The 5,914-nt window shown below is 34.8% G+C and overlaps 1 long non-coding RNA gene across 1 annotated transcript in view; it reads right to left on the bottom strand.

The window, feature by feature from the left end:
• Positions 1 to 3,849, bottom strand: part of LOC149801249 (uncharacterized) — a 5,456-nt gene extending 1,607 nt beyond the window's left edge. The window contains exon 1 of the long non-coding RNA XR_016420603.1: positions 3,692 to 3,849. This is a non-coding gene — a long non-coding RNA (uncharacterized LOC149801249). The remainder of the gene's footprint in view (positions 1 to 3,691) is intronic.
• Positions 3,850 to 5,914: the final 2,065 nt, after the last annotated feature.

Genomic DNA, 5,914 nt, shown 5'->3' on the forward strand with positions numbered 1-5,914 from the left:
ATAGATTTATTTTGATGACCCCACAAATCCATAAAAGATTAAGTCGATTTGCAGTATGTGCCAGAGATATATACGCAGCTGACTTTTTCAGCTATTTCAACTACTGTACGAAACATTATGTGTTTGCAATAAATGATGACAAGAACTTATAGTGTGTGCAATGTTTATAAGTCAGTTGGTGAAATGAAAAAAGTACCACAATATACCAGAGTTATAAGAAGTGTACGGTTAGACTGCATGTATCATAAAAGGAGACTTCTTGCCTATTGGTGATCATAACTGTTTGTGGTTAAGATATTCAACTCAACATTCTTTTACAAACATAATAAGACGAAGATGCACACCGGTTTCTGCATATATAATTGAGAGTATATTCAGAATAGTAAGCAAATTATTATAACATTGAACATAAAAAATAATATCCAGCAAATGCCAGCGGAGAAATGTATAATCCAGACAAAGCAATTCGGGTAGTGGGTTGTCATGTACCTGTTGTTTCTTTTCGTTATGTTGTTGTTTTAGACACATTTAGCGCATTGCTGTTGATTCCTCTTAATACGCCACCTGGATTTAGTCTAAAGTTTCATTTGTTTTCTGTATCGATACGTGTGTTACATGAGCTGTAAACCCAATTTGTATATATAACCAAACAAGGACAAGGTATCCGTTTGTTTTAAGATTTGTGTACAGGTTGTTAAACAGTAGTTTATATGGCAAAATTCTTCCATATAATTTCGCTAACACTACAATTGCTGTCTGCCTTCTTTTAATTATTTTTACTGCTTATACTGCTGCTTTTTATTTCTCAAGCGGAAGTACCGATGCACCTAAAACTAAGGAAAGAATGTTGATAATTCTACCAACACTAGTTGCATATGTGAGAAAATAAAATTATCTCGTTCTTTCGGATGCTTTAATGTTTTTCTTTACTTTGCGTTATTGTTGTCGTGGAACGGTAGTTACGGTTCAGACAATCATTATGGATTATTCAATTTATTTAAACGGAATTAAAGCTGCCTTCGTAAGCAACTTATTTATGGCCCACTCAAAATATTAAAGCAGTATAATTTACGTATTTAGACAACCTAATTAGATTGCTCGTTGGCTGCCATACAATAATTATTGCTTACTCGCTGCCATAATTGCCTGCTATAATTATGTTTCGTAACGCCGTTTCAGTAGGTGTCGTTGCCATCTTGTCGGACTTAAAACGACAATTTAAACTGGATGTTCATCTACTTCTTGAACATCTCGTTCTATCTCGTGAAAATAACTAGAAAATTACACCAGAATTCTTTGTTAGCATGATGCCCCAGTGCTAGACATCACTATAAATTCTCACACTCCAGACATCGTAGCGATATGACTGAAAATGTTTCAAAGCTACGTTAAAAATCCAAATCACACACACACACACACACACACACACAACACACACACACACACACACACACACACACACAAACTGTTCATCTGCTTCTTGATCATCTCTTTCTATCTCGGGAAAATAACTGGCAAATTACACCTTCTTTGTTAGATGTCTTAAATAGATGTCTAGATTTTTGTATTTTTATTTAGTTATGCATTTCAATATTTCTATCAAATATGAGAAAAGTGGTCACAAAATAAATGGATGAATTAATTAATGATATCAAATTTTTCCAATGAGATTTTTCATAGACAAGAAGACTACATAATATGAAGTATGCCGTTATAATACTTTTGCACAATTGTGACGTAATATTTATCCAAGTTGTCTACCTTAGAAATTACATTTTATGTTTTATGTTTCATTGAACCGCATTAGTTCTGAAACATGAATAAATGAATGTCTCAATGCTTTATCTAAAGATGACGCCATCCACATTAGGATGACATAAGAAGTGACGGAATTTGACGCAGACAATGGACAATTTGTATCTCAAAATTGGAGGATAATACTTGCTAAATTGATTGTATTATATTATACGATCCTTCGGGATATTCTCAGTGCGACCACTTATCCGATAAGGGATAGTCATTTTCGCCGTTCTCTCTGGCATGGCCGACTGAAGATGTCCCCGTATGGCCCGTACCATTCCACATCGGGTAGTGCTGGAACGATACATCCTTAGTGGATCATACCGATCAATTGAAGAAAAAAAATGCCATCTAGTTTATATGTGCATGTGTTGGTGATTTATATATGAAGTTGTCAGTCACGTCTTCGATATTCTCATGTTTTCACTTTTTTCATCTCTTTTCATGTTGCAATATCAATCTCCTAGAAGATAACATAAGGAGAACTAAATGAATGATGGCCTTTAAAGGTCACAATTTCATTTGATTTAAAATAACTTAGTTCCTGTCCCGGAACGAAGCATATTTTATAACTTTTTGGTTGACTTCATGGTTAGATATATTGCCTCTAAATATGTTTAAGAAAAAAATGTTTAAAAATCTGTGCGCTTACATCTATCCATAAACTTTTATATCTTTTGTTGCTATTTCTTCTAGCCCTTTCCCGAAAACGCCTCAAATCAAGGCACCCAGATTATAAAAGACATTAAAGTGTATATTTTATTATCCATCTTCTCACTTGGCTTTTAATGCATATGTGTCTAGACAGCTCCAGAAATGTGTCAAAGAAGTGAGCACACGTTGTTCATACTTGACATGATAGAGGGATATTAAGATATTCCCCATACCAGATATGCAGATGAGCATCGCCAGTCCTGTTGTTATGACCAAAAGTAAGAATATGATATGTTCTTAATCAAAGATGGAGAACGTATCTAGCTATACATAGTATCTGGTTGGACTTTTCAAACAAGTCACAAGCATCATTTTCTCTAGCCACGGTTCCGATGTGATAGCCCTATATACACCTTGGCGGATCGAACAGATATATTGGTGCTTTGTTATAGCAAGACCTATTAGATTTCACGAATTGTCTCCCTTAGTATGTAATGCCAACTAACTAATAGCGTAGTGCACTGTACATCGGGCAAAAATGGTCGAGGCAATTGGCTTAAAACAGATACCTTGGAATTTTAACATCGACAGTATGATATGTACCATTATAGTTGTATTTGAGTGAAAGGTATTTGTACAAACACGGACTGGCAGTGGAAAATTGCTTATTTAGCAGTTCATTCAAGCTGCGTGCTCACTTGTCTGGATCAAGTAGGAACAGTGTTCAAATTTGAACAACTTAAGTCTGATTGGATGTGGTGGAAATTCACAGACCCGAAATACAGAAATATCTGCTCGATACACCAAAGTGTTGATATTATATCATATTAGAACATTGGCTAGCGAAGATGCACAATCATAGCCATCCAGTAATCTATAGACATGTCTATAAGACTGATCCACTCCTAGTAAGTGAAAATATAAGATTGTAGAAACAAAACATTATGTACAAAGATCTTGTGCAACAAATGCATGCATTAGGCTTTGTGTAGTCAGCATTTTGTTTTTCAGTATAGAAACTTTATGAAAAGTGACCAAAACAAATCCAAACTTTGACAGTTTGATTTACAAGAGTTGCATGGCATTCCTTTATTCTGAGACTGGTCGTTCTTTAAGCGTCAACAATGTTGCTGAACAGCTGGCTCAAGATCACCGTAGAGCTAGCTATACGTTTCACACACATACAGAAAAAGAATAGATATGTCAGAAATGAGTGCATATTTTAACAATTACTCACCAATCATTATCACAACCGTCAGAAAACAAAGAAGTGCGCTTTTCATCTCTGAGAAGATTCTTCACCTTGAGGCAAACAGTACATTCGGTGATAACTATATTGTGTACAGTTAACAAGACGGCAATTTATATTCTGTAGCTGAGTCACGTGCTCTTCTATACGCTGAATTTACCCACATCCTGGTGTTACTTTGTACCATGAAATACTGTGTTTGTTCACACTTACGCACATTGCTAGGAATAAATATTGTTCTAACACTTTATATACAGAGACCCATTATGTTTTGAGATGTATGAATAAGTAAGCAAGACAGCTGAGTGAAGTATCTCCATGCGAATATCTTGTAAATCCTGGTATTTTATTTCTGTAATTGTTTGCATTAAACATGTTATATTCGTTATATATATATATATATATATATATATATATATATATATATATATATATATATATATATGCTACTGGTGGTATGGTATTATGAGGTTGTACCTTCTTACAAGGTGTCCGCTTTATTTGGATATCGTTATCTAAAGGGTGATCGCCTTCGGTATTGTTGACCGGATCGAGTAAATTTTAAAATATAAATCATTATAGATGGAATTAATAGAGATCTGAGCAGATATATAGAACAGAATGACGCGAGCCCCCGTATATGAAAAAAATTTTTTTAATCAATTACATAAACAACTGGGATAATACATTACATTAGGAAGATACACTTCTTTTTGGAATAAATCTTTCACCGAATTTCAACACAAATATATTTATATAAATAGCCGATCTGTTTAAATAATATAATTAGTTCATCACATAATCGAGTGAACTTCATAACCTGCTGATTTTCAGTCCACTCCAACTTCACTGTGATGGTTTCTCCAGGTCCTTTCGCTTTTTCGCTTTTCCGACCTCCCTACTGTCTCGCCTCTTTTCGGCCCTCAAACTTTGTGTGGGTAGGTGGATACGTAAGTGCGTAGGTACTTTGATAAGTAGGTACGTGGATACGTCAGCAGATACTTCCATGGATACGGCCGTTGATACGTCCGTGAATACTTCAGTGGATACGTTCGTGGAGCTATTTCCCCTTTAAAAATAGACAGAGAAGCGACCTAAATCTTCTGTCAATTGTCCTACTGGGAACAGACCATTACTCCCCTCTCGTTATGACAGATACCGTTCTATCGGAATTCAAACAGACCAAAGGCTACCTTGTCAAGCTAAACATGGCAGACCATAAACAAACCTAGTTTCACAAGATTAATGTACTTCCTAATGGCTATTTCATTACAGATTCCTATTAACATTACACGAGACGTTATGGTTCCGTTCTCAATTACGCAAATGAATGAATGAAATTCATTTCATTTCTTAACTACGTTATTTTCAGCGAATACACACATTCAAGTCTTTATCATTCGTGAAATCATTTAAGATCGGTGATTTCAAACGGATTCTCGTAAATCATATCAACTAAGTAATTCTGCATTAATTTCTTAGATTTCTATAACAGTCAAGACGACAAATTCAAACAATTTGTCAAACTTATATAAAGAAGATCATTTTACGGATTCATACAGATTAAATCAAACACAGTTACACTCATTTCAAGAGAATTGATCTGCGGATTTAAACAAATAAATTCATGCAAATATAAACAAATAAATTCAAGCAAATCATTATATTGGTATCAATGAACTACATGAAATTGACGCAAATAACTTGTGTCCGTTGACTTTCCTGATATCCGGTCCCTTTGACTAATGTTTTACGAGAGAATTTGTTTCCAAATTTACTCTCGGGGTCCCTTATATTTTCACTCTTGCAGGAAAGATGCAGAATGACTATATCTTTCGATGAAGCAATTTAACCCCTAGAAAGTTTCGCCCTTTATTTAGCGTAACTATGATTAAATGTGTTTACCACCTTTTATAAATAGGCGCCAAAATTGCGGACAGCATGAGTTGTATAATTAAAAAAAAAAACAGATCTGGAAAAACTCAGTTTCTGACAGTTCCGATATAAAAAGTTAACCTACCCTTTCTAATCGTCTAACATTTAAGTAAACGAATGCTTAATTAAGAATCACTTCCTCTCCTGAAACAGACGTTAGAAATCATTGTAGTATAGCGATTTAACAAGCTCCTGTCCCCATAAATCTAATTAATTGTTGTCTGGCCCCAAGTTAATGCGTTCTTCATAGTAGATCGATAGAACTTTGCATCCTTA

The sequence above is a fragment of the Sinohyriopsis cumingii genome, chromosome 4 (genome assembly GCF_028554795.1).
Source record: "Sinohyriopsis cumingii isolate HCF-2022 chromosome 4, ASM2855479v2, whole genome shotgun sequence".
NCBI classification, from domain to species: domain Eukaryota; kingdom Metazoa; phylum Mollusca; class Bivalvia; order Unionida; family Unionidae; genus Sinohyriopsis; species Sinohyriopsis cumingii.